The following is a 12,077-nucleotide window of genomic DNA, read 5'->3' as shown; positions in this document are numbered from 1 at the left end:
TACGGATGATCAAAAGAATAGAATTACCCTTACTGGCATTAAACTGACGTGTAACTTAACTGTTTCTAAAGGATAAAGGTTATGCATATACAATGACCATTCCGTACAATGGATCAGAAAAAAATTATCTTTTCGACTGCACATCTGTTAAAATATTTTTGAAACTATTTAAAGAGGAGAAAAATACCCTTTTTTAAAGTAAAATAAATGTAAACTAGTAATTTGCTGCAGTTATGAATATGTTTTACCTCTAAATGAAAAATGTTGTTTAAAACGAGTTTTATCTTATGGAACTTACTATTGAAGAGAATATTGCTTGGGATCATTGTGTCAATCCGGGCCTCATGTAGGTATCCATATACCCCCTACTCCATTGTTGGTACGTGTAGCTTCTGTATTCTCTATATTCCTTCTGATATGGGGATTTTTAAAACTAATCCAATTAAATTCTTCAATGTCAATGTGTGTTGATCATTCCCCTATATCACTGAAGCTCCATCCCTTATATTGCACATGGTAGAACCTTTCGTTACTAGGTTTTGCTTCCTGCATCAATGTTTTTTGGTTTTATGTACCTCTTGTGTACAATTCATTTTCGATTGAGATCTTCCTATAACAATATAATTATATAATCAAGAGTCCCAGGAATTCAGTCGTATATTTCTTGTAATTTCTATTAATTCATCCATGGGTATAATATTGAATATTTAGGAAATTTACTAACTGCGTGTAAAAAACTTTTCAAAGTGTGACTACATAATCAGTCAATCTTCAGCTTCTTTACTGAAGTTGTTGATTTTAAAAATATAAATAATAAAAAATAAATTGGGAAAATACCTTGCTTTATAAAGGGATGCGTCGATTAGTTCTGTGATGTAAACACAAACAAAATACAAAACAAAATAAAAACGGTACTAATTTTACGAAGAATGTGTCAGAAAAGCTTTATGTCATGGGTTTCCATTCCTCTTTCGTCTACCCTGGACTTGACGTTTTATGAGCATCTCGGCGGTTGTTTCTAGAAAAGCAGAGGGCGCTTGCCCTACCGGTGCACCTGGTCCATGCTCTCATTTGTAGTGGAGCCCGAGTTGCTCATTTACTTTTAATACTTTGTATGTATAATTTTGGTTATTTTATGTTCTTTGTTGTGTGTGTCTGTTTTCCATGTCTGGTATTTGTCCCTGGATTACATTCTTTTCCTTTCCGCTAGAACCTTGGTTCCCTTGATTACTCTTAAACAGTTACCGTTGTTAATTTTCATTTTTGTTTCCACGGAGATTGAAGTGAAATGAGAAATGTTGTCTTTATATCATACCATAATAAGCTACTATTCCAACGATAAATGTCATCACACAAAAATAGAAAATTATTCGCTACATTTCAGCTAATGAACACTACGATGATTTGAATCTGAAGACGTTTAACGTAGGTCATTTTAAATACTACAAATTAGCACGGAAATATGTGTGTCTTCTAACCATAACTAATAATAATTACGCACTAAAAAGACAGACATGATTATAAACAAAACAGTTCGAAGTCACGTTTACCAAGTACTTATTGGACAAAATATATATACATTGTTGTTGATATAAATAATTTGTAATTCCTGTTGATATTATTTCCTTAAACAACACGTTCATTCTAGGAAAATGACGTATAAACTTCCGCTTATGAGGTTAATTATAAGACATTGACGTCTTTGATATCATGTTTTTAAGTAAATGGTCACTCCATAATAAATAACAAGTGTAGAAGACACACTTATGCTACGTTTTAATCTACGTGTTGAAAATACTTGTATAACATGTAATCAAAGGTTCATATTTTGCAAAAATTTCGTAATCTATAGCGGTTTATTTAATTCAAATGTAGGAACTATTTTATGACACAAAAAAAATGAATATAGTCAGCCAATCAGGATTGACGTAAAAATCAATGTTTGGATTTTAGTGATTTAATACTTGCACGATAATAAATAATAGTAAGAAACAAAAGAAAAATGATCAGAAGTTCCGGCTTCCAAGACGTTATTATGTCATAGATGTTCTCTATCTTTCGTGTGAAGAGAATTCCACTGAGCAGCACGATAGGTGTCAAGCTCTGAACAGCATCTAGACGCTGCAGCCAGCTCTCTAAAAAATGCAGGAATCTTGCTTGCAAAGTCAGGAAAAAGCAAATGATTTTACTAGATATTATCCGATTGTCAAGCGACGAGTTATTTACATAATGACCAAACATTTCGAAAGGCCTATCTGCAGCGGTTAGTAAGAGAGGAAACGAATATATTCCTTCTAATTTATACACCTATTTTTTGAACTTTGAACGAAAACATATTTAAGATTGCATATTAATAAACAAGATGAAATATAAATAAAAAGGATTGCATATTAATGAACACAGATGAAATATAAATGATTTTAAAAAGCAAACTAATAACAAAACAAAAATAAACTAATAATGAAAATATCTCACAAATTAAAGATTCATGCGTTTCAAACAATATTTTTAAAAACAAATAATAAAATATCTTACCTTTTAATGAAGATTGTTGCATTATAACAAACAATTTCGCATTTTAATGAGAAATTTTGTATATTGACAGAAAAAAAAGATTGCATATTAATAGAAGAAAGATTGCATCATAAACAGATATTGAATATAAACTGAAAAGTGAGGAATTTTGCAACACATCACTTGCCATACGAATGTCCACCTAAAACACATTATAAATTTACCATGTAATTTACAGATTAAATTGTATTGAATTGGCAGACAATCTGATTTAATGTTTTGCATAAATGTCGAAATAATTAAGAATGTAAGAATGCTGACGTCACATTTATTTTACATTGTACATTTTTTTTCGTCCATTTTAATGATTTTTGTCTAAACAATTGACATAAGCGAATTTGAATTTAAGGAAACCACAGATTTTTCTTGACACTCCAACCCAACTTTGAGAGCGTTAATCGCTGACAATGACTGCAAATATCTAGATCCGCAACTGTAGCATTTAGGGAAACCATGATTCCTATGAGTAAGAACGGATAAAATCCATTTCGTGACGGAAAGTGTAAGGCTATCAATATATTGTAAATTATCGGGGAAAATATGCACAAGGAACATTTACAGGTTAGACAACACAATCATGATAAACAACAAACGGGAATCAAACATATCCAGAACAGTTAAATTTCGAATCAAAATTATTTTCTTGAAGAAATTGATGAATAGTAGTAATAACTGGGAATTTTATCGTAGATATACTACTTTAATGCATCGTCTGAAGATTGGAACCAAACTTAACAACTACAGCGAGATATATTACCTTTGAATGAAGACATACAAAATAATAATGTAAGTGTCATCTACTAGTACATCTTGCTCATCTTACTGTCAAAAGCAGGACTTTTAAGTCCCTTTGCAACCACTATCCCAACACCAATATCGTGTACAGTAGCCTTTTATGCATATATCAGTTATCGGAGTCCACATTTTATAACACCTTGAAGATGGGTTACCAAACTTCAGCATCTTTTAAGATCCGTAAAAACTCAGAAGTACAGAGTACAATTGTTATTAACGTAGAATATGTATACGGTAAGGTGTTCACCGGAAATGTTATCACCAGTCTCAACGTGGAGAACAATATTCACATCAGGATGAATTAAGCCACAGTTCCAACTGAAATTCTGGAGAACAACCAGTACGGCTGGTTAATTTCTCTATTATTATTTACCAATAAAATCATATTGAATTGGCAAGCACCTTTTGCATAATTTTCCAATGACTTTTGCCTAGATTTACCACAATTGTTTCATGACATTATGTGATTTGAGAATGAATGTAAACACAGGTATTCATGGACGCACACCCCATCTTCCGGAGTCATGATCGCTGTCAATTACTGCAAATCTCTGGTTCCACAATTGTTTTCTTTACACACACAGTAAACAATCGAGGGAATCAACGATTTGTTTAATAGTAAGAACTGATCTGATATAATTCCGGAGATTAGAGCAAGAAAAAAAACTGAACTACATGCAAAGCATCACTTACTGATACCCTGACTCCCCACCTTTGCAACTATGATAAAATAAAAAGTTGTAAAAATAAAAGAAGTTGATGTTACAAAAGATGAAGCCTGAAATTGAATCCTGCGATAGCAAACCAATATAGAGTTCTGTTTATGTGATATGAAGTTGCGGAGAAAAAATGTAACAAAAACATTGAGGACGGTCTGACAAACAACATTCTCACTACGCACTCTCCTAGAAGCATGACATTCACCCAAGGAAAAGACAAAAACTTGACCAAGGAAACAGACAAAACACATATTACACATGTTTATCAACTAAACAGTTTGAATTGAACAAACCAGACTCCAAACGAACAGGACCATGATAAACAATACAAAACAATATTAAGTTGAGCCATTCCTTTGATATTAGTGCATATTGGCAATAGGAGTGATACTACTGGGAATATGCAAGTTAAATTGGGAAATCATGATGTTATTTAGTGTAAAAAATAAACGCTAAGAGAATTTCCTTCATAGTATTGAGCAAAAAAAAATATATTTTGCAGAGAATTGTATGGTTCCTATAAAGAGGTAGACGAAATTTTGTTGTGTTTGAGTGTTTTTATTCTAAGGAACAATGGATGTCATTTGTACACTAGTAACTAGTAACGGAATGACAATTAAAATATGATTATTGCGATAATTTGTATCATCACAATCTGACCCCTAACTTTCATCCTTTAGACTAAGATATATAGCATTCGTATCCAACAAATTAAGTTTAAAGAAATTTCGCAACCTTTAAATTACAATATTATCATATTGAATGTGTAAATAAAGATATGTTATGGCTTACGGCTTAGTATATAACTTACGTTTATAACTTAAAAAAACATCACATTATAACGGCTTTTGTAATAAAACACTTCACTACAACTTTGGATTCTTCTTTGTCAATCATTCAATTCTTCACTTTTTAAACCACGTTAGAGTTAGTCCCTGCTTTAAGTATGTAATGATATCTGTGTTATTCGTTTACCTTTCGATTCCTGTGTGTTTGAAGCTGTATTTTTTAATTTTGAGAATATAATCAATACATGGACAATATAAGTCGACAAGTCTATGATAGTGAAATTTCTTTTGCAGATGAATATAAGGTGCCAAAAAAGTGTTCATATGTAACCTTCACCTCATGTTTGAATATTATATATACATTGTCCCTTTCTAACCACAGTTGTAGCAATAAATAAGATTCCAAAATGTTGATCGATATTTATTTATTGTTATTAATTTCAAAACGCAAATCATCATTATGGAGACAAAATATTAACATTAATAATGCGTGTGTATCGGAAGCAAAACTTTCAGCGATCAATTTGGTTATTTCGTATTTTCATACATATTCTTTTTTTTATTCTTTGTTGCTCAAAAATGTTCTGTCATATCTATCTAAATGCGTTCCAATTCTCAGAGTAATAAAGTAACTAAAATCATACTTACAAAGTAAAAAAGCAAATGAGCAACTCGGACTCCACTAAAATGTGGGAACATGGACCATGTGCACCAGTAGGGTAAGTGTCCTCTGGTTTTCTAGAAACACCTGCCGATTTGTTCATAAAAGGTTATATCCGGGGTAGACTAGGAGGAAAGGAAAATTATGACACGTTGAACAAATCAGTTTTCATGGCGCAGATGGATACACCGTAGCGATCCACGAGTTCATGATGACGACCATAAAACGTCTGAAGTGATGACTTCAATCTTGTAGCAAAATAACCCTGTTCCAGAACCTATTTGTTAGAGGTCCAGCACGATACAAAAAGTCTGCGTAGTTTTGGCAAGCTCTGGCATAAAGTATGAGTTGTGATATGAACACTCCATAGACGCAGTTGTTGTCACAGATGAAAGGAAAGTTTTCAATATTGAATGAAAAGTCATCACATTTGTCGTAAAGTTTAGTCAGTAGTTATCCCTTACCATCGATTTCTATGATTGATTGATTGATTGATTGTTGGGGTTTAACGCCCGAGCAGCAATATTTCAGCTATATTCAGGCGATGAATATGAAATTGATGATAAAATGAACATGAAATGGTGATGATGATGAAATGAAAAAGGGATGGGATACAAGGGCAACAGGGTCGATAAAATATATATTGCCACTAGAAAAAGGAAGGGATGGGTAGGTTTGGGCAATTTAGCCTCCTGTGGAGGCGCGCAAAGGTTCCTACTCCTATCGAATACCATAGCAAGGTTCTTTAACGTGCGAGGAACGTGGCATCTTTCCCAACACGGTGCACCACTATGGTTTGCGGTCAGGTTTTCCGTATTATAACCTGACAACCCCAGCCTGTAACACGCCAGGGGTACCCCATTCTACCACCTGGGGCACACATCCCAGTGGCTCTGTGGGCTGAGCGCCTAGCCTCAGGCTAGGTTTCTGAGCACTATTTAGTCGCCTTTTACGACAAGCTTAGCGCTGCTGCAGGCCTATTCTTTTGACACCCGGACCTGCACGAGGCCCATCGATTTCTAAGTGTAGGTCAAGATATGAGGCTGACTTCACAGTGTCTGTAGTATCCTTTATCTCAGGTTCTTTGGGGTAGATGCGATATATGAAATCCCCGAAATTAGGATTGCTTAAAGATAATACGTCATCTACATAGCGGAAACTGAGATTAAAGGATCTAGCTAAACGATATTCTTTCTTTCGGATCAGTTCAGCTATAAAGTCAGCCCCATAAGAGTGAAGGAATATGTCAGCAAGTAGAGAGGCACAATTTGTTCCCATTGGAATGCCGACCGTTTGTTGAAAAACGCATCCACCATCCTGGACAAATATGTTGTCGATTAAAAATGCCAGCATTGTGTAAACATCTTCTTCTGTATATTTGGAAGACGATTTGGAATTATTTTCCACTATATATGCGTATCTAGGTGTACCATCTTTTTTGCCAAAAAAAAAAATCAACGATGTATAATGTTTTTTGAGTCGGGATTTTAACTGAGTATGGCGTATACAGTGTTGAAAAATCATATGTTTTAATGCTATTATATTCTGATGGTAGTCTTGAACTGATTGTCTCCAAAAGATCTTTCGAATTTTTCAGGATCCACATTGAATTAATACCACTACGAGAGTAACAAATGTTGTGGTAGGACTGCAGACCCTCTTTAAAAGCTGTGAGTATAGATGTTTGGAAGAGATTTGGTGGTACGTTTTGCAGATCCAGCTATGTAACGTTGTTTGTATGGATTCTTGTAGAGTTTAGGAATCCAGTACATAGACGGTAAATCACAATCATAGTCCTTGGTAGAGAGACCAAAAGAGGATAGCACAGATTTATTGTTTTCCGCAATCTCTTCTTTGGAGAGTGTGGTTGCAGTATAGGTCTTATCACTGCTATTATTTTCTGCGTCTACCTCTAATAATAAACATTGGATGTAAAACGTTTTACAGACAAAAACAATGTTGTTTTGGGCTTTGTCTGCTGGTACGACAGCATATTTGTCATGTATAGTAGACAATGTTTGTGCTACATTGGGGTCTTTGAAAACTGATGTAGCATTGGCACTCATTGACCTACTTAAAACTTTCATTCGTTCCAGAATTAAAGACCTCACAGCTTTTAACCACTCTGACAGAGAATTAATGTCTTCATGTTCTCGTATTATCCATTTTCTTGTGTAGTCCTCCACGGCATAAATTAGAAATTTAAAGTTATTATTTCAATTTATGGAGCGTGGTTCACGGTACTTGGGACCTTTAGAAAGGATGTCACGGAGAGATTCGTTTCCGATGATGGTTAAATCTCCCGTAAAGACGTGACCGGAAGGACCATATTTAAATGGAGAGTTTTTGCACGAACAGTCAGGTGGTTTAGCCTTGAAGTTCTCAATCACGAGTTTCTGCAATGGCCTTTTATAATTGAAAATTTGGATGCAATGGGTGAAGTATAGGACTATAAAATAATTGGTATGGATTTGTCTATGAAATATGCGGGAATTTTGTTGGTAACATTTTTGTGATGGAGGATGTTAGCCAAATTAATTGTATCTATACCTTTGTTGACAAACGGTAGTGGAGGAAATGATCGTTTTTCTTCATCTTGACTTTTCATACAAGACTTGTTTTGTAAAGGGAGTGTAGTACAATGAGAGGTATAGAATAGAGTTTGGTACTAATGTGACGTAGTCCAAGAGGTTTTTGTATGAAAGGATAGAGACCATTTATGGAGACATTATGTAACTTAGGTGACGTATAGTGTCGATGGCCATGACTCCTTTCCCGTCTTGGTTTTTGTAAAAAAAATATGAGAAAAACATTATCGGTTGTTTTTTCTCTCTTTTTTGTTTATCTTGACTGATATTCAGATATTTTTAAAAACTTTGTGACATTATTTAACTGCAGCTGAGTGTCACAATATATAATATGCGGTTATAAAAAAAATAATCAATCATATTTAACATGGGTATCCAACGCATGGAAGTCTGTAATTTCCCTTCTCGTCACACAGGAATATTTCACCAGGTATGGTGTTCGCATGTTTATCTCGAGCACACACAGGAAAGAAAGAAATGCAGTTTCATGTAGTACATCAAAAGGACGTATAATAAAGTATGCCGTAAAAATTTTTACGTAATCATTTTTACAACCCTAAATACAATAAAATAGGATGTAGGCGTACTATCTGTGAGACAAGACTCTCAGTACTTCATCCACTTTTAACATAATACCTGAAGTTAGTCGTACTAAAACCAGATAATACTTGCTAAGTATTTACGTAGTGATGTTTTGATCACAATTTGTCTAATTATCAAGTTCAGCAATTGTATGTATTCATTATATTATGTTAAGTGAAAAAATGGGATTTTTCTTAAATTATGATATAGGCAACCCTGGAAGCTTACCGGTTGATATCCAGCATAGCTCGTCAAGAAAAAATGAACATAACACCTACATAACAACTAACTTCAGGTATGTTTAACTGTTAAATAAATAATTATGGTATAATTTCACTTCAAGCTTTCGGGTAAGTATGATGTTTTGACATTTGGTTGAAAAAAAAACCAAAAAAACATTCTATATGTATACATATATCTATGATATTTATCGATTAATATATGACTTTTTAATATTGCTCTTGTAATCAGCCCGAGAACTTTATATCGGCTCAGATGACTTGTTGAAATATATAATACAATACGCTTAGAAATTATAACAAAGATGCTTTCAACGGACGTCAAATATATTTAAACTTACGACAATTTTAATCACCAGCCTCCTATGCATAAATACTATAGCCTGAAATCGTTTTACCATGAACTCTCGTTACGCAATAGCACCTATAAAAAGAGAGAGCATGTTGGTTTTTGTTTTTGTTTTTGTTTTGTTTTGTTTTGTTTTTGTTTTGTTTTGTTTTGTTTTTTGTTTTTTGTTTTTGGTATATAGCAATGACTGTTTGCATGTTTATTTCAATAGAAAAGGAAAACACCTGTGCAATGTATTCTTATATTTGATTATTTTGGGAAAAAAAGGATGCAATCTCATATTGACTTCGATATTACTGCAATATTGTCTATGACACGCGACAGTACGTACCAAAAAATCGATAATCCGTCTTTATCCCTTAAAAACTATTTAAAAATAGGAAAATAAATGTAAAATAGTTATTCGCTGTAGTATTGAATATGCTTTACCACACAAAATGACAAAAAATGTTGTTTGAAAAGAGTTTTGTCCTAGGGAACTTACTTAGGAGAACATTGCTTGGGTTCATAGTGTCCATCCGGGGCACATTTAGGTATCCTGATACCCACCGTTCCGTTGTTAGTAGCTTCCATGCTTTCACTATATTCCTTCTGACATGGGGTTTCTAAAACCACTGTAATAAATTCGTCAATGTCAATGTGTATTTATCATTCCCCTGTATCACTGAAGCTTCTCCCCTTGTATTGCACATGGTAGAACCTTTCGTTAGTAGGTTTTGCGTCCTACTTCAATATTGTTTTGTTTATAAGTACCCTTTGTATACATAAATACAATTTTCGATTTAGATCTTCCTGTGACAATGCATTTATTTAACTATGTACCAACACTTCCGTTGTAAATTTCCTGTAGTTTCCATTTTGGTATGGCTATAATATTGAAAATTTGTAAAGATTACTAACTACAGGTAAAGAAAAAACTTTCCCAAGTGTGACCACATGATTACAGAATCCTAGACATCGTTATTGAAGTTGTTGATTTAAAAAAATATTTATAATATAAAGATTTTCTTTTTTTCGAAAAATAACGCATTGCAATCATCATTCAGATAAATTGATAGAATAGTTTGCTTATTAAAGGAAAGCATTGACTTGACTCTTTCTTATAATTGAATATGTAAACGCAAACAAAATACAAAATGAAACAAAAAAGGCACTCAATTTTACCGAAAATAGCTTTAAAAAGTTACTGTTGATTATTTTCATTTTTTTTCACGAAAATTGAAGTGAACTGAAAAGTCTGCATATGATACCGGTACAAGCTACTATTTCAACAACAAACGCCATCACACAATAATAGAAAGTTACCCGTAAACACTGTAAGGACCTAAATCTGCAATCAAGTTTATCTCTTTATATACTATACATTAAGACAAAAATATGCTAATCACATAATAATTACGCAGTAAATGATTATAAACAAAAAAGTTCACGTTCACCACGTGCTCACTGGACAAAATACATACAAATTATTGTTGACGTAGACAATTAGTAATTTCTCTTTATATTGTTTCCTGTAACAATTCTAAGGAAATGAGGCATTAACTCCGCTTAGAATGTTTTATTTAAAGAAGATTCGTCTATAATTCCTCTTTTTTATAATACAAAGTTTATTTCAAGGTTATCCTTATTCCATGATTAAAATCACGTGTATAGGTGACCCACTTGTCATTTCTTAATCTATACGTTTTTGTGAAAAACAATATACTATATGTAATTGTAAGTTCACGTTTTGAAAAAAAACATTAATAATCTGCAGCGATTTGTATAAAATAAATGTACGGATTATTTACCTCGTCATTGATTCGTACATAACATCCGTTCATCGACACATTGATGTCAACAGTCAGCTAATCGAAATTGGCGTAACAATCAATACTGAAATTTATGTCATTTAATAATATGTGCACGTATCAACAATGTACGAACAATACAAAATGAAAAAAAATATAATAAGAAAAAAAAAAGAAAAACGATTAGAAATTTCTCTGTTTGCAACATGTAGAACGATTTGCATATGTCAGCGCTGTTTTCCAACTTCCGTAGAACAAGAACGTCACTGACCATCACGATGGACGTCCTACCAAGAACATTAACTGCTTACCCACGCGGAACACCTGGGTTGCCACCAGTTTTAAGTTCAGTATGTTCTCGGTATCTTTTCTAATTTGTACTTATTATTGCTAATATATTTATCATAATTAACTTCGAACAAAAACATTTAAGATTCAACCATTCGGTGTATTAATGTTCGTTCGCCACTAATTTATAAAATATAACGATTCGTTTACTAACAGACATACAGTTAGAAACATATATCCAACCTTCATAATTGTAGTTTTAAGGATGGTAGAACATGATAGCAGGCCAATTTGCACATATATTGACAAAATCCTAAAATATAACTTTTTTACCCGTCGACAGGAGATCTTTAATTTTTGTCACAAATTTCGACTATAATCATATGTATGTATATAGTATATATACCATGCACCTTTTTTCAATAATACGATTGATTGAAATCAATAGATAAGAAAGAGAATGCCCCCAAAACCTTTAAAAAATGGCTTCAGAGTGAAGAATGAAAAACGAGGAGCGGTAGGCAAACATGAAATTTATACCAATGGAAAAAAAACAAGTCATAGGAGATCGTTTTCTATCGTTTTCGTTTTTTTAGAAATCGCTGGTAAAGGAAAACTATTGACCAAACTTTACGACAAATGTGATGACTTTTCATTCAGAATTGTCAACTTTCCTTTCATCTGTGGCAACATCCCTTCGGCTC

General features: G+C 33.3%; 1 long non-coding RNA gene across 2 annotated transcripts; it reads right to left on the bottom strand.

Annotated features, from left to right (window-relative positions):
• Nucleotides 1-2,613: 2,613 nt before the first annotated feature.
• Nucleotides 2,614-11,396, bottom strand: LOC148613003 (uncharacterized). 2 transcript variants are annotated; one of them, XR_015924538.1, is made up of 3 exons: nucleotides 9,780-10,156; nucleotides 9,288-9,370; nucleotides 2,614-4,089 (listed from the first exon to the last, which is right to left on the bottom strand). It is a non-coding gene; the product is annotated as an uncharacterized LOC148613003 (long non-coding RNA). The 2 variants fall into 2 exon arrangements; XR_015924539.1 differs by lacking the exon at nucleotides 2,614-4,089 and adding an exon at nucleotides 11,086-11,396 and having other exon boundaries at nucleotides 4,106-9,370; nucleotides 9,780-9,909.
• Between the last annotated feature and the right edge of the window lie 681 nt (nucleotides 11,397-12,077).

The sequence above is a fragment of the Perna viridis genome, chromosome 7, assembly GCF_037379345.1.
Source record: "Perna viridis isolate PV_CMFRI_1.1 ecotype Kerala chromosome 7, ASM3737934v1, whole genome shotgun sequence".
NCBI lineage: Eukaryota > Metazoa > Mollusca > Bivalvia > Mytilida > Mytilidae > Perna > Perna viridis.
The sequence above is the reverse complement of the archived record's forward strand: the minus strand, read 5'-3'. Positions and strand labels throughout refer to the sequence as shown.